At 38.9% G+C, this 26,786-nt stretch overlaps 1 protein-coding gene and 1 long non-coding RNA gene across 27 annotated transcripts in view; one reads left to right on the top strand and one right to left on the bottom strand.

Annotated features, from left to right (window-relative positions):
• Window positions 1-26,786, bottom strand: part of FOXP1 (forkhead box P1) — a 618,285-nt gene that overhangs the window by 566,253 nt on the left and 25,246 nt on the right. The gene's annotated exons all lie outside the window — the stretch shown is intronic.
• On the top strand, window positions 7,907-25,752 carry LOC145520895 (uncharacterized). The gene is made up of 4 exons (XR_014064882.1): window positions 7,907-7,999; window positions 8,372-8,504; window positions 21,400-21,559; window positions 25,463-25,752. It is a non-coding gene; the product is annotated as an uncharacterized LOC145520895 (long non-coding RNA).

The raw sequence follows: 26,786 nt of genomic DNA, 5'->3' as shown, positions 1-26,786 counted from the left end.
ACAACACAAGGCAACGTCACACATGGACATTACCAAATGGTCAACACCAAAATTAGATTCATTACATACTTTGTAGCCAAAGATGGAGAAGCTGTACACAGTGAGCAAAAACAAGACCCCGAGCTGACTGTGCTTCAGGTTATCAGCTCCTCATAACAAAATTCAGGCTTAAACTAAAGAAAGTAGGGGAAACCACTAGGCCAATCAGGTACAACTTAAATCAAACCCCCTATGAATATACAGTGGAGGCAAAAAATAGATTCAAGAGATTAGATCTAGTAAACAGAGTGGACAGAGTTCCATAATATTGCACAGGACGCAGCATACGAAATCATCCCAATAGAAAAAAAATGCAAGAAGGCAAAGTGGTTGTCTGAGGAGGCTTTACAAATAGCTGAGGAAAGAAGAGAAGCAAAAAGGAAAGGAGAAAGGGAAAGGTACACACAACTAAATGCAGAGTTCCAGAGAATAGCAAGGACAGACAAGAAAGCCTTCTTTAATGAAAAATCAAAGAAATAGAGAAAAAGAACAGAAAGGCTAAGCCTCGAGATCTCTTCAAGAAATTTGGAAATATCAAAGGAGCATTTATTTCATCCAAAGATGGACACAATAAAGGACAGAAACAGTAAAGATCTAATAGAAGCAAAAGAGATCAAGAAGAGATGGAAAGAATACACATAAGAACTATACAAAAAGATCTTAATGACTTGGATAACCACAATGGTGTATTCTCCCACTCAGAGCCAGACATTCTGGAGTGTAAAATCAAGTGGGCCTTATGAAGCACTGCTGCCAATAAAGCCAGTGGAGGTGATGGAATTCCAGCAAAGCTATTTAAAATACCAAAACTTGATGCTATCAAAGCACTGCACTCAATATATCAGCATATTTGGAAAATCCAGCAGTAGCCACAGGACTGGAAAATGTCACTCCTCATCCCAATTTCCAAGAAGGGTAGCACTGAAGAATATTCAAATCACTGGACAATTACACTCATATCCCACGCTAGTAAGGTTATGCTCAAAATCCTCCAAGATAGGCTTCAGCATTACGTGAACCAAGACTTTTCAGATGTTCAAGCTGGGTTTAGAAAAGGCAGAGGAACCAAAGATCAAACTGCCAACATTCGCTGGATCACAGAGAAAGCAAGGGAAATCCATTAAAGCATCTACCTCTGTTTATCGACTACACTTAAGCCTTCGACTGTGTGGATCATAACAAACTATAGCAAACTCTTAAAGAGATGGGAATATCAGACCATATTACCTGTCTCCTGAGAAACCTGTATGCATGTCAAGAAGCAACAGTTAGAATGTGTATGGAATAACTGACTGGTTCAGCATGGGGAAGGAGTACGACAAGGCTGTTTATTATCACCCTGTTTAACTTACACACAGAGCATATCATGCAAAACACCGGGCTGGACAAGTTACAAGCTGGAATCAACACTGCCAAGGGAAGTATCAATAACTTTCGATAGGCAGATGATAGCACTCTAATGGCAGAAAGTAAAGAAGAACTAAAAAGCTTCTTGATGAGGGTGAAGGGGGAGAGTGAAAAGGCTGGCTTAAAACACAATATTAAAAAAACAAAAATCATGGCATCCAGTGCCATCACTTAATGGCAAATAGAAGGGGAAAAGGTGGAAGGAGTGACAGATGTCCTCTTCTTAGGCTCTAAAATCACTGCAGATGGTGACTGTAGCCATGAAATTAGAAAACGACTGCTTCTTAGCAGGAAAGCTATGACAAACCTAATCAGTGTGTTAAAAAACAAAGACCTTACTTCACCAACAAAGGTCCATATACTCAAGGCTATAGTCTTTCCAGTAGTCATGTACAGACATGAGAGCTGGACAACAAATATGGCAGAGCACTGAAGAATTGATGCTTTTGAACTGTGGTGTTGGAGAAGACTCTTGAGAGTCCCTTAGACTGCAAGGAGATCAAACCAAGTCAATCCTAAAGGACATCAACCCTGAATATTCTTTGGAAGGACTGATGATGAATCTGAAGCTCCAATACTATGACCACCTGAAGAGGTGACTCATTGGAAAAGACCCTAATGCTGGGAGAGATTGAAGACAGAAGGCAAAGAGGGCAACAGAGGATGAGATGGTTGGATAGCATCACCGATTCAGTGGACATGAGCTTGGGAAAACTCCAGGAGATGGTGAGGGACAGGGGAAGCCTGGTGTGCTGCAATACACGGAGTCTCAAAGAGTCAGATACGACTTGGTAACTGAACAACAACAACCAGTGACTAATGATGTTAAACATCTTTTCATGTGCCTCCCCCATTTATTTATCTTCTTTGGAGAAATGTCTGTATAGATCTTTTGCACATTTTTTAATTGAGTTTTCTTTTTAGTGTTGAGCTGTAAAAGTTCTTTATTATCTACTGAACACTACACTGTACCAGGTGTATGATTTGTAAATACTGTCTCTCATGCTCTGGGCTATCTTTTCACACTCTTGACAGTATACTTTGAAGCACAAAAGCTTTTAATTTTGATGAAGTCCAATTTATCTATTTTTTTCTTTTGTTGCTTGTGCTCTGGTGTAATATCTAAAAAATTACTGCCTAATCCAAGATCATAAAGATTTATGAGTTCTTCAAAGACTTTTGTACATTGAGCTTTCATATTAAGTTTTTGATACATATGCTGTGATATAAAGGTTCACCTTCAATCTTCTGCACAGAGCTATCCTGTTATCCCTGTACTATTTGTTGGAAAAACTATTCTCCCCCTGTCCCCACTGAATTGGTTTGGCACCCTGTTGAAAATCAAGACTATAAGCTTAAGGGATGATTTCTGAACTCCCAATTCTATTCCACTGATCTGGATGTCTAACTTTATTCTAGTACCACACTTCCTTAATTACTACAGCTTTGCATGTGTGTGTGTGTATTTGTGTGCCTAGCCACTCAGTTGTGTTTGACTCTTTGCGACCCCATGGACTGTAGCCCTCCAGGCACCTCTGTCCATGGAATTTTCCAGGCAAGAATACTAGCGTAAGTTGTCATTTCCTACTCCAGTGGATCTTCCCAACCCAGGGATCAAACCAGTGTCTCTTGCGTCTCTTGCGTTCTTTACCACTGAGCCACCTGGGGAAGCCCTAGTGTAGTTTTGTAGTAGGTTTTTAAAATAAGAAGTATGAGGCTTCAAACTTTGCTCTTTTGCCAAAGGGTCTTGGGTATGCTGGATAATATGCACATACATATGACATATAGGATCAAACTGCCAATTTTTGCCAAAAAATAAAAAGACACCTAGAAGTTGGACAAGGATTGCTTTGAATGTGTAGAGTGATTGAGGGAGAGCCACAATTATAACAATACTTAAGTCTTCCAGTCTGTGAACACAGGATATCTTTCCATTTATTTAGGTCTTCTTTTCATTTCTTTCAACAATGTTTTGCAGTTTCAGAGTATAAATTCTGTACCTCTTTAATGAAGTTTATAGGCATCCCTTAGTTTATCTTGCTTTGCTTTATTGTGTCTTTTACAAATTAAAGGTCTGTGGCAACCCTGCATTGAGCAAACTGATCAACACCATTTTTCCAACAGCATTTGCTCACTTTCTGTCTCCATCTCACATTCTGGTCATTTTCACAGTATTTCAAACTTTTTCATTATTAATATGTTTGTTATGGTAATCTGTGATCAGTAACCTTTGATGTTACTAATACAATTGTTTCAGGGCACCACAAACCACTTCCACATAAGACAGTGAACTTAACTGATAAATGGGGTGTGTGCTGTGACAACTCCAATGACCCACTGTTCCCCGACTCTCCCTCTCCTCTGGCCTCCCTATACCCTGAGACACAACAATATTGAAATGAGGCCAATTAATAACCTGACAATGGCCTCTTCATGTTCAACTGAGTAGAAGAGTCAATCAATGCTGCAAACTTCATTGTTGCCTTATTTAAGAAATTGCCACAGCCACCCTAACATTCAGTAACCACCACCCTAATCAGTCAGCAGCCATCAACAATGAGACAAGACCCTCCACTAACAAAAAGATGGCAACTCAATGAAGACTCAGATGATGGTCAGCATTTTTATTTTATCAATAATATATTTTAAAATAAAGATATATACTTTTTTTACACATAATGCCAAGGTATACTTAACAGACAATAGTATAGTGTAAACGTAACTTCTATACCCATTTGGAAACTGAAATACCCCACAAGGATCATTTTACTGCAAGAGTTACTTCGTTGCCGTGGTCTGGAACCGAACCTCCGTTATCTCTAAAGTCTGCCTCTATTACTAAGTAAGTTTTTTGATGCTAAAGTAAACAGAATTATTTGAAATTTTTTGATTTAGTATAAATTTTAACTTGGAACTGTAGAAAGTTCATAGCTAAGTGCACAGGAAACAACAACAAAAGCTTAAGAGTAACAAAAATAAAACTGAAGCTGGACTTCAAGGAGATACAGTGTGTCAGGATTCACGTCAGCCTCGAAGATCCTTGAGTGTAGACAGTCTCTGTCTTGCTCACCACGGACACTGAGCACATAGTAGGCACTCAAGAAACACCTGAATGAAGTTCTTAACACTCATGGAAAGTATCTACTCTATTTTCTATTTTAGACAATAAATATGCCCTTGAATACGGCTTATTCAAGCCATAGATTAGTTCTAATGGTATGGATTACAACTGTTACTATCATGAGAAACATATTCACAGACAAGAGAACAAGTTTGTGGAAAACTCCCCTCCCCACAGCCGTTGAGCAAACTCCCCTTTAGTTTTCTCAGCTACGAAGCTGAAGAAAATATCACTAAACAAGGGTGAGAATAGGGTAAAAAGTCGAGGAAGCACTGAGCACTGGTCCTCTTGACAATGATGTAAACAACGTATAATGACACCCCAAGGTAAAATAAATAATGCTTCAGAGGGTGCCAGAGGGGTGAAAGAGAGTGGGAGAGAGGGAGAAAGGGAAGGCAAAAAGCAGGAACCTACTCTACAGGAGGAAAAGTTGAAACTTGAGGCAAAAAATGGTATTTAACCAAAAAAAAAAAAAAATTATAATTTACATGGGTACACAAACAAACCTTGAAGAGCCAAAGCAATCTTGAAAATGAAAAATGGAGCTGGAGGAATCAGGCTCCCTAACTTCAGACTGTATTACAAAGCTACAGTAATCAAGACAGGATGGCACTGGCAGAAAAACAGAACTATAGATCAGTGGAACAGGACAGAAATCCCAGAGATAAACCCATGCACCTATGGGCCCCTTAACTTTGACAAAGGAAGCAAGATTATCTTTGACAATGGAGAAAAGGCAGTCTCTTCAAAAAATGGTGCTGGGAAAACTGGACAGCTATAAGTAAAAGAATGAAATTAGAACACTTGCTAACACCATAACAAAAAAATAAATTCAAAATGGATTAAAGACTTAACTGTAAGGCCAGACACAATCAAAGTCTTAAGAGAAAAACATAGGCAGAATACTCCTGGACATAAAACGCAGTAAGATCCTTTTTGATTCCCCCTCCTAGAGTAATGAAAATATCCCTACTATAACAGTGGATAATTGATTTAAACAATAAAATTTCACTAAGGAAAGCGTACTGTGTGCTGGGCTGGCACCATTCTCAGTATATGTATGTCATCTCATTAACTTCTTGGGATGATTCTGAGGCAAATACTATTATTATCACTGTTACAGAAAAGAGAAAACAGAGATCCAGAGATGTTAGGGTAACTTACCCAAGGCTTCATATTTTACAAAGGCCATAACCAGTTTTTAAACCTAAGTCACGTGAATCCAAAATATAAACATTATGCAAGGCATGTAAACAGATACTGTACATACCTACTCAAGAGTGTAGCAAATATCTGATACCCTGATACAGTTATTAACTTAAAGATCTTCATAGTATTAATAGTTATGAATTTGATTCCAAACAGAAATCAAAGTTTAGAAGGAGACAACTGTTCTTAGTCATTTTAGGCCAACAAGGCATATGAACCACATAACAAAAAGCTCGGAAATATTTTACCATGAAAACCACACATATTATGAAGCCTGAGATTATGCTTTTTCCTGCGGCCATTGGGGGAATACTGGCTTTGAGTCCTGGATGTGTCTCAGACCAGATATGTAACTCTGGAAATGTCCTTTGTCTTAGTAAACTGTCCTGCCTCATCTGCAAGGCCATTGCCCAGCCTATCATTCTACCAATTCACGCTTCTTCTAAACTTTTAATCATTAGGTAATCAACTTTCATTGCATGCGTATTTACACGTTTATCAAACCCACTGGGCAATTACAGTTCGCAGCCCAGGGTAGGTGGGAAGAAGTTTATTTGGGCACACTTAAAAGTACCTTGATCAGAAAACCATTTCTTAAGAAAAGAAAAAAGATGGGTGCAGGGGTTGGGTGGGTGGGGAGATTTGCTTTGATAAAGTGTATCATAAGCCCTTCCCCTGGCTGGTCCATATTCTAAATCATTTCCTTGCTTTCACATAGTAAATTTTCTGCTAGATGTCTAGATATGCTGGAGATCAGGTTACAGTGTGAAGGACGAAAGATAAAAACAATCTGCATACTTCCATCTGGCTCTTCAGAACAAAGTCTAGAGACTTGAAATGTGAGGAGAGAAGCATGCTTCTCTAGCTGCACAGCAGATACGGCAAAATGTCACGGAAACAAATCTTTCAAGAGAATCAGAGATGCTGGAATGTGTAATTAACCAAAATTTACTGAGAGCATTTAAAAAAAAAGTAAGACCTGGGTACAAAACACAATGTTGCCTCTATTACAAGTGGATGAAAGTTGAGAACAAACCAACGTATTAGAAAACCCATCCTGTGGACGTGCGATTCTTATTGTCGTCAAATAACTACTTAAAAAAAAAAAAAACTACCAAACTTCTCTATATTTATTAACACAGTCTTGCCTAGTTTTTAGGACTCAAAAGTCAACATTCAAGGCTTGACTTGTGTCAAACTATTCCTAAGCCACATGGCACAAGGCCACGCAAGACGGATTTTCAATATGAAACAAACCAGAAGGTCCAATACAAACACGGGCTTTCCAATATATAAAATTTAAGAAAAGCCAGGGTCTGTGCAGAAAACATTAAACTGGTTTATATATCAAAATCATGAGGTTTTAGCAGAAATGTAGCATTAAAATAATTTACAAAATGGCTCAACGATGAACATTTTCCTCCACGAAAAAACAACACCCTTAATGTTTTTCATATGGCACATAAATTTTACAATACCTGCAGGAATATTTTCATAGGTTACACCAACACCATAGGTCTTTTTAGCTCTTAAGCAAATTACAATTCTTGCCTTTTTATAGCATTTTTGTTGTTGTTTGCACCCAATGTAATAAGCTTTTGAGAACAAGACACAAACCACAATAAAAAGGGGGGAAAAAAAGGGCTGCCCTTTGTAGCTGCAACTTTCATGAGGGAGTGGGGATGGGGGAAGAGAAGGCTTCAAACCCAGGTTTATAGCTGCTATCTTGATGCAATTAGTGTAAAATAATTGTCTGCACAGGCCAAAGAAGAGGCTAAGTTGAGGCACTTAAATGCCTTCCCGAAAATGATTTCCCTGCCTCTCCCTTCAGCCTGCTGCAACAGATGTTGGCTGTTAAGCCGCGCAGACGACACAGTTCATGACTCTTCTAAGACGGCTGTGTGCCACATCTGCAGTTGATGAAATGGAGAGCAGAAGTGTGGCAGACACACAGAGGAGAGTGTGAGCGAGGCAGGCAGGCGCAGGCTGGGCCCGAGGAACTGTCTTGAAGACTGGCCTAAAAATAGACACGCGCTCACACTCCTCCACCCTCCGCATCCAACCTCATAAAACCGGCCCGCCTGTCCTATTATGGAGTCAGCCTATGGCAGACACTTCCTGCGTCCAAGTCGGGCGGTGGATACCGCGAGAGCGGCGAGGCGGGAGTGGAGGGAAGCAGGCTGTGCAGCATCCTCAAACTGCAGCTTCGCTCTCCGAGCCTCGGTAGGACTGGGCTGCGGTCCAAGTTCAGCTGGGCCCCCAGAGAAAGGCAATGCTTGTGTTTAGCCCGCACAATACTGACATAACATTAACAGATTTACATATGCAAAACTGTGAAGCAACAGGCATTCCCCCTCAATTGACCCACAGCTTGTAGTGTCTGCCGAGTTATTCCCCGCTTCGGCTCTGTAACCAAGTGGGCGGCATGCGAATACCATCTGGGTACCACTTATTGAAAACTGGCAGTCGTTCTGTAATAGGCAAGCTGGCAATAAGAGGGAAGGGAATAAATTGCATCATTTAGTTAACATCCACTTGCTTTGCGGCTGTTAAAAACCCATGACTGAATAATAATTTGGTTATTTCTTTTGCCAGAAACTGCCGTCAGCCAAATCGTACTACGCATGCTTGCAGAAGTCGACTTGCAATATTTCTACTTGAAAAGGGACAGAGGAGGATCAGGGCGAAACGGGCACCTAGCTGTGGGTGTGAACCGCGGTGACTCCAGGTGCGTGGTATCTCTATGTCCTTCAAGTGTCCTCGTCACTCTGAACATGGTCAACAGCAAGCCCTGGTCAGCCACCAGCCATGCTGAGCCACAGAACCAGGCTGCGATGTGCAACAGTGCCCCTAAGAGGCGCAGACTCGAGGGCGTGTGTGACAGCTGACATCTACATGGCGCAGATGTGGCTGGGCAAGTCTTGTCTGGACAGACATCCCCTGCTCTCTGCCTCAAAACAAAGAAGGTGAGCAGGCTCACAGGAAACCTGACTGCTACCTGCCCAGGTCCCCTAACTCTATGCCTGCAGCAGTCAGGCGGCATGTTTCTTTCTGGTTTACTCAACTGCTTCCAACCTAACAAAGAAAATGCCAGAACCCCTTCGACAGCAACACAAAGGTAGATGTCATCTTCAGGAAAAGTCCATGTGTCTGAAATGGTTCTCTTTTGAATGTATTTGTAAAGAAATGAAATCTTATTTACTACATACTGTGTGTGCATGTATGTGCATATATATTCACACACATACATATATACATACACATATTACTTTTTTCAAGTCTTTTAGAAAAATCAGGACTGAAATATGCCAAAAAGACCAGAGCTATGGCATTTTTTTAAACTTTGTTTTAAAATTCATAACTTTTAATTATTTGTATCTTTATTAACTGCTATGGCATTGGTCACTTACACGTATTTCAGCCTTGATTTTCCTCAAAGACACAGAAAATGAAAGGAAGGAAACAGAAACAAACAGGAAAATTGGATCAAAAAAGAGAATAAAGCAGGAAAGAAAAGATAAGGAAGTAAAGTAGTACAAGTGAACAGTTTGTCCAATCAAATAAAAAAAAGAAAAAGGAAAGCCTTTGCCCTGATGTTAATGGCAAAAATACATGTTTACAAAATCCAAACCCGAAGCTTTCCTTACTCCTGCATTTGAAAGGAAAAGGCTAAACAATCTTTCAAAGCCCCAAACAAATTAAAGACCACTTGATTTTATAAGTGGGGTGGTCCTTCTGAAAATAACACAGTCGGCTGTTTGTACGTTAAAACAAGCAGAATATGATCACCAAGGCAGGGGAGAGAAAAAGAAGGCAGGACTCAATTGTTACGTATTTTATAAACCACAACATTTGTAAGTGACCACATGTTTAAGTGAAACTTGAGTCATAGTTATTTTCAAGGGAATGACGATAGACAAGAAAGGTAATAGTTTTTTCCTCCCAGATTCAGCTTACTGTTGTAACTTTACTTGCTCTAAACACCTTACAAAGCAAAGACTAAGTCACTTGTATATCTAAAGTTATCAAAGATGTTAGGATTACAAAGCCATAGGCTGAATTTGCTCCTTGAAAGGATGAGAAAGAAAATGACTATTTCCAAGTGGCTGAGCTTATAATCAGTTTGCTAAAAAGAAGCAAAACAGTCATTTTATTCACACACATGCACAAGTGCACACAGGAACATACACATCTCCTTGCCCCAATCAAAATCAGCAAGCAGTCACGGAGATATCACTGACCTGAAAGTAAGGAGAACTGGTTTTCACCAAAGCTCTGTCACTTTCTAGCTGTGTGACCTTGGGCAGGTCCCCATCTCTCTGGACCTAATTTTCTTGGAAAGTACTGATGTGTAACAAGGACAGGGTTAGAATTCCCCAAATCTCGGCCAAATAATGGTTTTCCTAACAGCTCTTCATTGCATATTCATCATTACAAAATGTGAATCCTTCCTATGAAAATAAATGAATCCAAGTTCTATAGGATTTCAAAATTACTTTCATTTTACTTTGCAAATTACACTTAGGGTAAATATTGCTGGGGTTTGTGTTTGTTTTTAAAAATACACATGTCGAAGGACTGAACTGCCTTAAACAAATATTTATCTTCCAAAACATTATATATTCCTCAGCGTTTGTTTAAAATCCAAAATGTTTTCAGTAACAGGAAGATTTCTATTTAATGTGCAATTTCTTAATAAATTAAATATAATACAAAGTTAACTTGCCCAGCACATCATTCTGGCAATAGGTAGGAATCAAGAGTTAAAAATCTAAAGAACTTACAATACAACCGTGGTTTGGTCCAAGGTGAGATTTTGTAAAATAGCGTATGCCCAGGAAACTTATTTTTAAGCTACTGACAACTCCACTGTCAATGCAGCATATTTAAATATAACCATTCTCTTTTTGTTGATTTCCACTATTGTACTACTCCTAAGCTCTTCTACCAATGAACCATGGCACAGTTTTCCCTAAAACGCTTTAAAGGGTGCATATGTCCTGGCAAAAGTCCAAAATCCCAGGCAACATCAGCACTTTCCAGTTAACCCTAATCAACTCTATTGTCTTTGAGAAGTGGAGACAATGAAACTGACCTCTGGGCGGTGGCCTGCTGTGTGTGAGCGTTTCCCCAGGAGCAGTTATGGACTGGTGCTAATACACAAGGGACCTTGCATAACAACTTCCCCCCCTCAGACATCCAAGTGCAGCCGCTCACAAGGCTCACAAGCCAGCTGGCAAAAGTTAGCAGTCAGTGGCCAGAAAAGAGTGAAGGTAACTGGTCCATGAGACACAGGAATTCCCACTTTGGCCTCATTAGCAAGAGGACTCGGCCGCCAAGACTAAAGTTAACATTAGCCAAATACACCTGGCTAATCTTGTAAAGAATAAAGATTTGCTCATTAACTCAGCTTAGAAAGGTGTGACCTACAAACCTGAAGAGCTATTTTCAGGTCCTTAATGGTACTAATTTTGTGATTCAGTTACAAATTCTATGTGGTCCTTCACAAGGTCTCTTTAAAGAGACTTTTGAAGTTGGACGGTGAGCCTTCTGCCACATCTCTCACACACACACACACCCTCCCCACTTCCATGATATAAGCCCTCAACATTGAGTCCATCCAGAAAATACACACACATACCACTTTCATGATATACGCCCTCAACATTGAGTCCATCCAGAAAAAGGAAAGGTATCCTTCCAGCCTAGGTGTTAAGTTACCTGACATCCACCTGCCTTTGCTAAGAAACCTCAAGGCAGTGAAGTGCACCCCCAAAGCCTCATGGAACCAAGGCACCAGTGCCAAGGCCACTCCCTGCTCTCACACGGCAGACAGGCCCCTCTGCTTACTGCTAAGAGGCTCCTGGACAGCAACAGGAAGAGCCCAGGCTCTGCAGCCCACTCTTCAGGAGACTGACGGGGACTCAGGTACCACAGGGGCCAGCAGGGTGCTTCCCCCTTACGGTTCAGCTAATTCAAAAACTTCAGGACCCATCTTCATTAGGAACTCAAGGAAAGAAGGAAGAAAGGGAAGAAGAAAAGAAGAAAGACATGGAAAGATGCAGAGAGAGACAGACAGAGAAAGAGACAGAGAGCATGGCTCTGTCTTGGGGAGAGACAGAGGGAGAGGAGCCAGGAGGAAGGAAATCTCTTGCCAGGAAGACAAAACAATTCACAAAATGTAGAAATAAATACTCATGGCTGAATTCCAACCCAACTGGTTTTCACTGTTAGTGTGAGGAAATAAATTCTTATCAAAGGCAAAAAGGTTCAAGGGGAATTGAATATATCTCAGCTTCACATAAACTAAAAATTACAAGTTGCTACAACCGTTTGGATTACGCAGTGCTCCTCTCCCCAGCAGTCTAGGTTTTTACCCCGATCCCCCTGCATTCTGACACTGTTAAGATTTCAGAATGGAACCAGAGCAGCCATCAATGGCCAGCTCAAAGCACACAAGGCTCAGGGCTGGAGAGCAGGCTTGTGGAAACCCAAAGAAAACGCTCTTTATTTGAGGAAAGAAGAGCCTCGCAGGTAGACAAACATTTCAGGCTTTATTCAGGTGTATGGCTGAGGTGGGGTGAGGGTGAGGCTCAGATGGGCCCCATAGGGCCCTGTGTTCCTATGCACCCAGATCAACATCCTTTTCTTTAAATGGCTCTGAAAGCCACAGAGGAAGTCCAGTTACCCAGCAAGGGCCACTCAGAGACACCATTAAGGGGCAACAGATATATTTTCTTCCTTTTGTCATGTCAAAAGGCAAGCTGCTGCTCTTACGGCATGAGGCAGATGAATACAGATTAAATATTAAAACACAGTAAGTTCTTGCGGAGAATTATTATTTCTGACACAATTACCCAACACCCTCTTCAAGTGAACACCTGGTTGGCTGCTTATCAGTAGCACACGAAGTATTCCAGCACATTCCAGCAAGGTCCAGAGAGAGACAATGGTCAGCTGCTAGACTTTTCAATCCTTGGCTGGTCATCATCACCTCCCATATTTACAAGCTCCTTTGGCAACACACATTTGAGACCCTGTTGCAGACATCTTTGTTAGCTGGAAGAAAAGGTCTAAGGTTTCCTCCTCAAATCTGAAAAGGCCTCTTCGACCTAATCGACTTATCCAGTCCCCAGTGAGGGGCCAGCACAAATAGCCAATTTCATAAGAGGCCAAAGGGTGGTTTGGAAAAGTGAATAGGGACAGAAGATGCGGCAACCCCTAAGTTCCTTGTCTGCTGGGGCCTCTCAGTGCAGCTCCAGTCTTTGTTTGGAAGAGATCTGAATTCCAGCATGGAGGGCACACCCGTGGGTAAACACACACTGGAAAATGTGAGTGACATGTAGATTATTTTAGACCACTGATCACCACAAGTGTGCATGTTTAAAGAGAAAATTAGCCCTATTAAGTTAAAGGCTCATGTGAGTGCAGGTTAAGTAAGCAATGAGGGCAAGATCTCACCTCTAGTTTAAAACTCACACATGCACATACACACACATACTCCCTACACACCGGAAGTTTTCCTTTTAAGACATACAATTATTTTCCTCCCCAAGAGCATCACAAAAGTAACAAGCTATAGTAAATCAACAAAGGTACTGCTCCTCTCCCCAGTTCTCTTCTTTATTTATTCCCACCTCTATGTTCCCTACTCCCCTCAAACTAGACTTGGCCTCTACTGGTCCACAAGAAATGAGACAAAAGTCAATCAAAACAAAAAGATAAAGCGAGTACTAATAATAATCACTCATATTTAACCAGCACTTGCTATGTAAAAATATTAATACTAGTGTTTAATTTGTATTATTTATCAGTACAAGAACACAATGAGATAAACCATCCCATTTTACAGATTTAGAAACTAAAGCAAAATGTTTAAGTAACTTATCCAAGGTCACAGAGCAGGGCTGGAATTGAAACCCAAGCAAGTTATGCACTGCACTATACTGCCTCAAATATGTATTAACCAAAGAAGTTAATTTTTCACTTTTGAGCTGCTAAGGGTCCACAAGTTGGTTATGTATTGGATTTCTAAGGTTAATGTTAACTTAGTTAGCTTTATGCACTGACTTTATATATGATACAATGCAACTCATAGTAACATACCAAGTCTCCACCACTTACAGTTAATAAGGGAAAAAATGACAAATTAAGTATCCTTCTCTCCAAGCTATTGTTTCTTCCATGGAAATATCTCAACACTAGACTTTTGTCTCATCTCTGACTTCTGTACTAACTGAATATGGATTTTGTAGATACTAAAACACCTATGTTTTAATAATCTATGTCCAGAATATTTTATTTCACAGATGAGCTACAATAATGGGAATGAAATTGCTTCTCAGGTTTGACTCTTTCAATCTGCAGATGAACTGAACCTTACTAACAGCTCTTTAAGATGAAAGAAATGGTAAATTATATTAAAGAATACTTCAGTTCCAAACTTGCACCCTTGCATCCCCATGCTCTCTGGTAAACTTCCAAATATTTTATGCTTTTTTGTATTTAGAACACACCTTTCAAACGTTAGAAGTTAATTGTATATAAAAAGATTTTTGGGAGTGGTGGGGGCAAGGATGGATTGGGAGTTTGGGATGAGCAAACACAAATTATTATATACAGAATGGATAAACAAGGTCCTACTTTATAGCACAGGGAACTCTATTCAATACCCTGTGATAAAACATAATGGAAAAGAACATGAAAAAGAATGTATATACATACATATATATATATATATATAATTGAATCATTTTGCTGAACAGCAGGAATTAACACAACACTGTAAATCAACTATACTTCAATAAAATTTTTGAAAATACATGTCTGCATGTCCACAGACATGTGTAACTGCTAAAAGTATAAATTTTTTTCAAAGACAACTTTTATTTAAAAAACTACATTACCAATGTCATATACTTCCTCATGTAAGTTCATTTTATAACACTGTTTCAAACAACAGAGCATAGATAAATCAAAAGCAAGAGTATCCCTCTCTCCCCCTCTCTCTGCCAACTCTTAACATAGTTTATTCTCATAAATATTCACATCCTTAGTGCCACAAAGTGGGGAGGGGGACTGCACCACCTTAGCTCTCTCTAATCCTCATTACTTACCCCCAATTCCCTATGTCTCCCAAAGTAAAATTATTATGTATCACACAAGCTGGTTAAGAGCAAAAACCCTTGAACAAGACCATCTGGGTTTGAGTCCTTCCGCTCCACTTACGAGCTGCTGGACCTTGGCCGAAGATGACATAACCTCTCTGTGCCTCAGTTTCCACACCTGTGAGGAGGATATCAGCAGCACTTACCTCACTAAATCGTGGTAGATAAGTAAGCAAATTATGAACTAATACTTATAAAACAACTGGGATAATGGCAGGCACAGAAGTTCTATCTGGTGTTTTTAACGTGTATTTTTTAAATAATATTTGGTGAATAAAAAGCAAAAAAAAAAAAAAAAACCCCACAGAAGCATGTGCCTAAAAGAGTTCAGGCAACTTAATTTATGAAAATAAGAAAACTATTAGAAAGAGAGGAAAATAGATTTTGCTTCTATAAATCTACAAGTATCCTACAGATGGGTAGATAGGGTCCATTTTTATTAGTCTCCATATTGGATTTTAGGTTCGAATTACAAAGATTAGTCCCAGATCAGCTTATACATTAGAAGAACCAGGTAAAGAAGTGCATTTTTCAAGCTTTCTGTACCCACTCTATAGTTATCATTCCTTAGGGTACAGTTGAGATAAAAGCAGCAGGCCTGCTATGCAACTGCAGACTCTACACACCCCTTCATACAGAATGTACTCTCTCTGCAGCTCCTCAAGAGACAAGATGAGCTGCCATTGTTGATGTGTTTCTTCTCAGACTTTAGATCCTTGGATTTTTCTCAAGAGACAAATTATAGAACTAAAGACACAAAAACTCATGCTCACTTCAAAAATATTACCAACAAACATTGAGAAAGCTGTTTTCTCTAATATTTATGCACTTCAGAATGAGATTCTGAGAAGAATAATGCCTGAAATGGATAGCTTCAGTGTTGAGTTTGGCATACGTGTTCTAGCTTAAACTCTCAAAGGAGTAAATATAAATTTTTCCAAAGGAAACAACTGCTACAGCATAAAACTATCAGGCTATATCCCTAACAACATTCTATAAAACATCAAGTCATTTATAAGAGTAAAGTGTGCTGTAAAACAAAATGACATAAATTATAGTATATTTTTATTTGTTGATTCTGAATATAACAACGTATAACTATCTTTCCCCCAAAATACTACTGGGATTACTCAAATTCAAGGGTAGGACATAAAGAATTATTTTCCTCTTTGGTGAGTGATGTTTTCCTGGTCAAAAGAAAACTTCAAAAGCTGAATAGAAACCAAAGTAATAACCATGGCAATGATCTGAACAAAAAGATTACAGCCACAATTCATATGCATAATATTTCCAGGATCCTCAAGTTATAGTTTAGATTCAATGTATATACTCCTGACATAAGAAACAAATATTCTATCTTTTGTTAGTTGTTTCATTCAAAAATCAATTATAACTTTTTTTGTGGGGGGGGAAATACACAAAAATAGAGAAGGAATCATTGCTACATATGTGTAGCTGATTATAAACTGTGATGCAATGAAACTGCCTCTGACATAAAATCTTTAAATCTTTTGATCTCTACCATCAATGACATGGCTTCTAGTACAATTCAGATGGTAAGAATTCAAAGGATAGAATATACTATTAATGCACACCCCCTAAAGTTTTTTCATATTATTTAAGCCTTTCAAATGTATCACCTCTAAACCATTCGATCTCAGAAATGTTTAAATACTCAGCATTTAGTACCCTTATTTTATTCTAACTCTGCAACAGTATTCTACAATACATGTATTCATCCTTTACTGAATACCTATCTCTGTGAAGAAGCCATGCTGATAGAGAAGTAAGACAGAAGTCCTGCCCTGGAGAGACTTAAGTCTAGCTCAAAAGAGAATCATATAAAACAACTAATTATTACCACCACTATTATTGATCACTGTTCTGTACAGCAAAACTAGTGTAAAAAAGCAGGAAAAACAAATATCGAAAGAGAAAATAACAGTTATCTATGAATTGTTTAATGTTCTGTTTTTTGAAATATAACAATAAAAACATAAACTGTAATGAGTCCAATATAAATACAGAACTATTTATATACCAACAATAATCAGTAATATTATTGAAAAACTATGTTCTACCTTTCCAGGTACAGATATGTAGCTGCAAAATTTTCATAAGAAACAAAAAGGAATACTTGGATAAAAAGATAATTAAATTTAAAAAACTATTTTCCTACATGGACAGAGAAGATGTTAATTCTTTTGAGACAACTTAGTTATTCTGAATTTCAATCAAAATACATAAGAAAATTATTGCTAAAAATTTCAAAAGATAGTTTATAAAAAACAAAAAAGCAAAAATAAAACTTTAAAGTGTAATTAGGATCATGAAACATTTAATAGTAAACATAAAGCCATATAACTGAAAAAGCATGGGGGAGCAGTTCTCTCAGGGTTACTTGAGATGCTGCCTCCCAAACTTGAGGAGGAGGGGAACTCAACATTCCCACCAAATAACTCTCAACCCTTGTCTTAACCCACGGACAGAGAGCCTGCCGGGCTACAGTCCATGGAGTTGCAAAAGAGTTGCACATGAGTTAGCAACTGAAACAACAACTCAACCTTTAGGTTGTGCATATTAAAAAACAAAACAGCATGGGATCAAGAAAGAAGTAGGAAAAAAAAATCAATAAAAATATAATAATATTGATAAGTTATAATAGCCACTATATGCCAAGTGTTTTATATTTAGAATTAACAACTAATTTATCATCCTAATTGATTCATTTACAATTAACATTAACAACATAAGCCGAATAATTTTCTTAATAGATTTTCCTATACCTTCATCAGCTTCTTGTTTGTAACTCTCTTTTACCACATCATCAATAAATAAGGAAAAATGCTGGTCCTAATGTGAGTAAGCTCAGTCATGTCCAACTCTTTGTGATGCCATGGGCTACAGGCTGCCAGGCTCCTCTGTCCATGGGATTTCCCAGGCAAGAATACTGGAGTGGGTTGCCATTTCCTATTCCAAGGGACTTTCCCAACCCAGGGATCAAACCCATGTCTTTTGTGTCTCCTGCACTAGCCAGTTCTAATATTTTTTATTTATTTCATAATATTGCTTGCAATTTTCTTCAAAGCTGTATTTTATGATCAATAAATATGAATTTCTCATCTTTCGAATGTCAGTATTTCTGGTCCAGAATATTAACTGAGAAAATATACTCTCTACAGGCACTAATGTACCTGTGGTTGTTGTTGTCCTATAGTCGTTGTGTCTGACTCTTTCTTGACCCCATGGACTGTAGTCCACCAGGCTCCTCCGTCCTTAGCTACAGCAAATTCCATTAAATGGAGGATTTTCTCAATATTAGGATTTTGTATTGCAAAGGGGAAATATTTTAGCCCACATATCTTAAAAGTACATTTTATTAGTTCCATTCTGAGTACTTTTCTTTGACAAATATTTTTACAAAACAAAACTCATTAAATAAATAAATTTGGTTTATGACTCCTGGAATGTGTGAGTAACAATAGAAACTGTAAAGTTACAAGCCTTACAAATTTCATTTACTTTCTGTATAGAATTCACATTATCTAATTTAAAGTAGAAGCACCATTTCCCACTGGTGAAATATAACAAAGTTACAGAATTTTACAATTAAACCTTGCTTACTCTTTGAGCTCTCATTATCTAATTTTTTCAGTTATCCCCTTGCATTTGTAGGGTAAGAATTATAATGTTTCATTTGTAATATTTTTTACCAACAACTGTAATTTGCTAAAATTTCCTAAAATGTTTTGTGTGTGTGTACCATCCACCAGAAAAACATCTATTTCTGCTTTATTGACTATGCCAAAGCCTTTGACTGTGTGGATCACAATAAACTGTGGAAAATTCTGAAAGAGATGGGAATACCAGACCATCTGACCTGTCTCTTGAGAAACCTGTATGCAGGTCAGGAAGCAACAGTTAGAACTGGACATGGAACAACAGACTGGTTCCAAATAGGAAAAGGAGTACGTCAAGGCTGTATATTGTCACCCTGCTTATTTAACTTATATGCAGAGCACATCATGAGAAACGCTGGGCTGGAAGAAACACAAGCTGGAATCAAGATTGCCAGGAGAAATATCAATAACCTCAGATATGCGGATGACACCACCCTTATGGCAGAAAGTGAAGAAGAACTAAAGAGCCTCTTGATGAAGGTGAAGGAGGAGAGTGAAAAAGTTGGCTTAAAGCTCAACATTCAGAAAACTAAGATCATGGCATCTGGTCCCATCACTCCATGGGAAATAGATGGGGAAACAGTGGAAACAGTGTCAGACTTTACTTTTTTGGGCTCCAGAATCACTGCTGATGGTGACTGCAGCCATGAAATTAAAAGACGCTTACTCCTTGGAAGGAAGGTTATGGCCAACCTAGATAGCATGTTTAAAAGCAGAGACATTACTTTGCCAACAAAAGTCCGTCTAGTCAATGCTATGGTTTTTCCAGTGGTCATGTATGGATGTGAGAGTTGGACGGTGAAGAAAGCTGAGCGCCGCAGAATTGATGCTTTTGAACTGTGGTGTTGGAGAAGACTCTTGAGAGTCCCTTGGACTGCAAGGAGATCCAATCAATCCATCCTAAAAGAGATCAATCCTGGGTGTTCATTGGAAGGTCTGATGTTGAAGCTGAAGCTCCAATACTTTGGGCACCTCATGCGAAGGGTTGACTCATTGGAAAAGACCCTAATGCTGGATAGGATTGGGGGCGGGAGGAGAAGGGGACGACAGAGGATGAGATGGTTGGATGGCATTACCGACTCGATGGACATGGGTTTGGGTAGACTCCGGGAGTTGGTGATGGACAGGGAGGCCTGGCGTGCTGCAATTCATGGGGTCGCAGAGAGTCGGACACGACTGAGCGACTGAACTGAACTGAACTGAACTGAACCATCCACCTTTTGAGTTATTAACATATCCAAGTGATTTTAAACAAAATACAACCAAAAGTTAGAGTACTCATCTATAGAAGTTTAATACAATCTTGGAACACTTACGGATTTACAAAACAGTTTCTCGAAGTTTAAAAAATTCTTAAATCTAACTGATAGCTACAGTATTTGTATTCAGAATTAGCCTCAACTAGAAAATGTTTTAATTTGATTATCTGCGTGTATGTGTATATTTATATATATATATACACACACATAAATATTTCTGAATGTTGCTATCTATAGCTTCTATTCAAATGACATGTATTTCTTATTGAACACAATTATGAAATGCAGGTTCAGCACAATCACCTTCAAGCATGTATCTGTTCCACAGGTTTATCTAGTAAAAATAGTTTTACAACCATATGTTCTTCACAAAAATTGATAAATCATCCCCACAAAAAAAAATCATTTTACCTTCAATGTTAAACTCCTTAAGAGAATATATAATATCATCCATAATAATGTTAGAGGTTTTTACCTTCAGCAGAATGAAATTTCAAGAGCCTGACTTTGATTCTATAAATTGGATGAAAAAATCTAATCACTGTGAAAATTACCTTGATTTTCTATTTGAAGCATACAATGACACGGACGTGAGACTGCTCTTATTTACTGTTTAAGTATTTGTGCACATACTACAACAACATTAACAAATATAAATTCACTTTTTGTACATGCTAAAAAAAACGTGGACTCCAACATGAGTGAAATTAATGTAGAAAAAGAGTCCTTTAATCTAAATGAAAAGTCATGCTTCACACTGTTAAGTATATAAATGCACATTCTGCAACTGTCTGAGACCACAATCTACTTAAGTACTACCTTTGAAAAATGTGCAGTATTTTTCAAACAAAAACTAGATCTCTTGATATTTCTAAGTTCAATGATTTTACTATGACACTGCTGCTGCTGCTGCTAAGTCGCTTCAGTCGTGGCCAACTCCGTACGACCCCACAGACGGAAGCCCACCAGGCTCCCCCGTCCCTGGGATTCTCCAGGCAAGAACACTGGAGTGGGTTGCCATTTCCTTCTCCAATGCATGCAACTGATAAGTTAAAGTGAAGTCGCTCAGTCGTATCCGACTCTTAGCGACCCCGTGGACGGAAAATCCTCCGTCCATGGGATTTTCCAGGCATGAGTACTGCAGTGGGGTGCCATTGCCTTCTCCTTACTATGACACTAAGTGGATGATAAATATCAATAGCATTTTATGTAAGTAAATGCTCATGGTCAACTTTGTTGAAAATAGAAAATCAAAATGATTTCATTAAACAAGTTCTAGTTTTTGTAACTTTCTTTGTTGCTAATAATGCTTATTACAAAAAGTTTTTAATTTGACAACCATTAAAGTAAATAACTGTATATTTATGACATTTAATAAATGAAAAACCCATAAAAATTACTGTTGCAAACAGGAAGACTACTTCCATATAGTCTGCAACATGACTCCTCAAACTATTTCCCATATATTTCATGTAAACTAACCTGAAATTTCCTATGTTTCCCCTGACCCCAACCAGATGGAGTTATAGGTCCCTAGCCACTCATCCCAGAGCACACATTCCTTGAAAGAGAGATGTTAATATGATGGTGCACCCAGAAGGGGTTAGGTGAAAAGAAGAGGGATTATTGCTGGTCATCTTTCAGAGATCACTACACAGGCATCTCACACATTACAAGGTAAGACCACTCACAGGGGGAAAAAGCCTATGAAGTAAAGGTCTACTTATAATTATGCTTTATTAAAAAATGAAAAATTTGAGACAAATGTTAAAAGCTAGACAGAATTCTTGAATGATGGATATAAAATTAGGAGTATCCTTAACAAACTGACATAAACGGTCACCCCCTTTAACCAACTATCCTATTTATCCGTTAGAGCATCTCCATTAGATACTTCCATGATTCTCTCCATTTTCAGATAAGAAAATCATGCTTAGAGCTGTACAGTAACTTGTCCAAGGGCATGAACCTTATTACTGGTGGAACCTAATAACTAGAATCTAAACACTTAACTACTATATAATACTGTTCATCTGCAAACAGAATACGAAGAATAGAAACAAAATTTTTAGATGAAAATTTAGCATACACTAAAGCATTTTAAGTCAATAATGTGTAAGTATTATTCAATAAATAATTGTCATTGTATTTTCATTTTTTTAACAAATCAAAACCCTGTTTCACATCCTATACTGAAATTAAACTAAGACAAATAGAGTTAAGTAATTTAAAAAAAAAAAAAAGAGAAAAAGAAAAGAAGGAAGAAAGAAATGGAAGAAACCATAAAATAACAAGGAAAAAAAATATAATGTGTTAGATGAAAAAAATCCATTTTAGAGAAAGCTGGAAAACATAAATGAAATGATAAAGAACAAAATGGGATTAATTACCCTGAAAATACTTTACATAGGATATTTAAAAGGAAAAGCAAAATATGTAAAAATATTAAAAGCCATAATGTAAAAAGGTATCTTATAAATCAATAAAATTAACACAAACATCATACTGCTAACTGAGTATATAATACCAATAGCTAAACCACAAAAGTGCTAGAGACAGCTAAAACTGAAAGAATATAGAAAGTACCATTTTATTAGTTTTGAAAGAACAGCATATTACCAAAATTCTATACCATCTTTCACCTAGAAAATCAACTGTCAATATAAAAAGGGTAGTTCAGTTCACTTCAGTCACTCAGTCGTGGCCGACTCTTTGCGACCCCATGCGTCGCAGCACGCCAGGCCTCCCTGTCCATCACCAACTCTCGGAGTTTACCCAAACCCATGTCCATCGAGTCGGTGATGCCATCCAACCATCTCATCCTCTGTCACCCCTTCTCCGCCTGCCCCCAATCCTTCCCGGCATTAGGGCCTTTTCCAATGAGTCAACCCTTCCCATGAGGTGGCCAAAGTATTAGAGTTTCAGCTTCAACATCAGTCCTTCCAATGAACACCCAGGACTGATTTCCTTTAGGATGGACTGGTTGGATCTCCTTGCAGTCCAGGGACTCTCAAGAGTCCTCTCCAACACCACAGCTCAAAAGCATCAATTCTGTGGCGCTCAGCTTTCTTCACCGTCCAACTCTCACATCCATACATGACCACTGGAAAAACCATAGCCTTGACTAGATGGACCTTTGTTGGCAAAGTAATGTCTCTGCTTTTAAATATGCTATCTAGGTTGGTCACAACCTTCCTTCCAAGGAGTAAGCATCTTTTAATTTCATGGCTGCATTCACCATCAGCAGTGATTTTGGAGCCCAAAAAAACAAAGTCTGACACTGTTTCCACTGTTGCCCATTCTATTTGCCATGAAGTGATGGGATCAGATGCCATGATCTTAGTTTTCTGAATGTTGAGCTTTAAGCCAACTTTTTCACTCTTTCACTTTCATCAAGAGGCGCTTTAGTTCTTCTTCACTTTCTGCCACAAGGGCGGTGTCATCTGCATAGCTAAGGTTATTGATATTTCTTCCAGCAATTTTGATTCCAGCTTGTGTTTCTTCCAGCCCAGCGTTTCTCATGATGTACTCTGCATATAAGTTAAATAAGCAGGGTGACAATATACAGCCTTGACGTACTCCTTTTCCTATTTGGAACCAGTCTGTTGCTCCATGTCCAGTCCTAACTGTTGCTTCCTGACCTGCATACAGGTTTCTCAAGAGACAGGTCAGATGGTCTGGTATTCCCATCTCTTTCAGAATTTTCCACAGTTTATTGTGATCCACACAGTCAAAGGCTTTGGCATAGTCGATAAAGCAGAAATAGATGTTTTTCTGGAACTCTTTTGCTTTTTCGATGATCCAGCAGATGTTGGCAATTTGATCCCTGGTTCCTCTGCCTTTTCTAAAACCAGCTTGAACATCTGGAAGTTCACAGTTGATGTATTGTTGAAGCCTGGCTTGGAGAATTTTGAGCATTACATTACTAGCGTCTGAGATGAGTGCAGTTGTGCGGTAGTTTGAGCATTCTTTGGCATTGCCTTTCTTTGGGATTGGAATGAAAACCGTCCTATTCCAGTCCTGTGGCCACTGCTGAGTTTTCCAAATTTGCTGGTATATTGAGTGCAGCACTTTCACAGCGTCATCTTTCAGGATTTGAAATAGCTCAACTGGAATTCCATCACCTCCACTAGCTTTGTTCATAGTGATGCTTTCTAAGGCCCACTTTACTTCACATTCCGGGATGTCTGGCTCTAGGTGAGTGATCACACCATCATGATTATCTGGGTCATGAAGATCTTTTTTGTATAGTTCTTCTGTGTATTCTTGCCACCTCTTCTTAATATCTTCTGCTTCTGTTAGGTCCATACCATTTCTGTCCTTTATCAAGCCCATCTTTGCATGAAATGTTCCCTTGGTATCCCTAATTTTCTTGAAGACATCTCTAGTCTTTCCCATTCTATTGTTGTCCTCTATTTCTTTGCACTGATCGCTGAGGAAGGCTTTCTTACCTCTCCTTGCTATTCTTTGGAACTCTGCATTCAGATGGGAATATCTTTCCTTTCCTCCTTTGCTTTTCGCTTCTCTTCTTTTCCCAGCTATTTGTAAGGCCTCCTCAGACAGCCATTTTGCTTTTTTGCTTTTCCATGGGGATGGTCTTGATCCCTGTCTCCTGTACAATGTCACAAACCTCAAAAGGGTAGAGGGTTAGTTTATTCAGCTTTGTCCCTGGTGCTATTAAGTAGAAACTGTCATAACTTTTTATGTCAAAAAAATTGGTGGCACAGCCAAGAGAATGTCAATGTTCATCATCCTTTAATCCAGTAAACCTACTTACAGACTTTATCCAAAGGAAATAATGAGAGATGCAAATAAATTTATGTACTAGAATGTTAACTGCAATATTATTTATAGTAGCAAAACTCTGGAAACAATGTAAACATCCAACAAAAAGATAAAGGTTAAGTAAATTATGATGCACTATAAACAGAATGGAATTACAGCAATTTTTAAAAGTCATACTTCTGGAGAATATTTAAGGATACCAAAAAACACTCATGATATGTTAAAAGAAAATAAGCAAGTAATGAAACTGTTCAATCTCACCTGCATGTATTTGTTTACACAAATGGAAAAAAAGATTAGGTTTAAAAGTACTGAAAATGTTAATATAAACTTTTGTTTTTCAAAAACATGTATCACTAGATGTCGATCCAGAATGACATTTTATGTGCCATTTTATATAATTATATATGTATATAACTTGTTTATATCTTATGTACTTCTTGAGATTTTCTATTGAGGTATCACTGGCTTATAACATTATATATAAGTTTCACATGTACAAACATATTTCTACTTCTGTATACCCTAATGCAAGCTCACCATCAGAAATTTAGTTTCTATCCATCATCACACAGTTGATCCTCTTTACCCATTTCATCTTCCCAGCTGCCCCTCTCTTCCTATCCTCTGGTAGTGAAAGTGAAAGTTGCTCAGTGGTGTCCAATTCTTTGTGACCCCAAGGACTATACACAGTCCATGGAATTTTCCAGGCCAGAATAGTGGAGTGGGTAGCCTTTCCCTTCTCCAGGAGATCTTTCCAATCCAGGGATCAAACCCAGGTCTCCCACATTGCAGGTGGATTCTTCACCAGCTGAGCCACCAGGGAAGCCCCAAGAATACTGGAGTGGGTAGCCTATCCCTTCTCCAGCGGATCTTCCTGACCCAGAAATCAAACTGGGGTCTCCTGCATTGCAGGCGGATTCTTTAGCAACTGAGGTATCAGGGAAGCCCCTCTGGTAACTGCTACTCTATTCTCTGTATTTACATATTTGTTTTTTGTTTCATTTTATTTTTTTATTTGTTTCTTACATTTTCTTTTTTTTTTACTCCAAAAAATCCTTTATTAGAGATGAGTAAAATGACAATTCTGAGATGACTAAAACCAATCACTGGGGGCTCTGAAGATAACTCTGCTCCTGTGGGATCACAGACTGGCCAGGTCTCCGGGGTAAACAGCCCAGCCTCCCTGGCCACTCTGCCGCATTGGCCATTGGCATCTTCCAGCCTCCCTCGCTTGTCCCGGTCTATCCCTGCCAGGACCCAGTGCCCAGCGCCCATAGAACTGATGTGTTAGACACTGATGATGGCTTGCTGCTGCTGCTGCTAAGTCATCATAGTCATGTCTGACTCTCTGCGCCCCCATAGACGGCAGCCCACCAGGCTACCCCGTCCCTGGGATTCTCCAGGCAAGAACACTGGAGTGGGTTGCCATTTCCTCCTCCAGTGCATGAAAGGAAAACTGAAAGTGAAGTCGCTTAGTCGTGTCCGACTCTTCACGACCCCATGGACTGCAGCCTACCAGGCTCCTCCGTCCATGGGATTTTCCAGGCAAGAGTACTGGAGTGGGATGCCATTGCCTTCTCCATCTTACATTTTTTATATGTGTGAAATCATACAGTATTTGTCTTTCTCCATCTGACTTATTTCATGTAGTGTAATACGCTCAAGGTCCACGTATGTTGTCACAAATGGCAAGATTTCATCTTTTTACGGCTAAGTAGTATTCCATATTTGGAGAAGGAAATGGCAACCCACTCCAGTGTTCTTGCCTGGAGAATTCCAGGGATGGGGGAGCCCGGTGGGCTGCCATCTATGGGGTCGCACAGAGTCAGACACGACTGAAGCGACTTACCAGCAGCAGCAGTATTCCATATGTGTGCACACACACACACATACATACATACATACATACATACATACATACATACATGCCATATCTTTTTTATCCATTCAGCCACTGAGGGGTACTTACATTGTTTGTATATCTTGGCTGTTTAAACTCTTTTCTTACGGGTGGGGGATATACCAGGAAGTTTCAGAAAATCACAGTCCTCAAAATTGGGTATATCACAAGGGTATCTTTCTGAACAAGTAACTGGAAAATGACTAGCTTACTATA

Source organism: Giraffa tippelskirchi, chromosome 9, assembly GCF_054371585.1.
Source record: "Giraffa tippelskirchi isolate mGirTip1 chromosome 9, T2T-mGirTip1v1.2.pri, whole genome shotgun sequence".
Classification (NCBI taxonomy): domain Eukaryota; kingdom Metazoa; phylum Chordata; class Mammalia; order Artiodactyla; family Giraffidae; genus Giraffa; species Giraffa tippelskirchi.
This window is presented reverse-complemented; position numbering and strand designations above follow the sequence as displayed.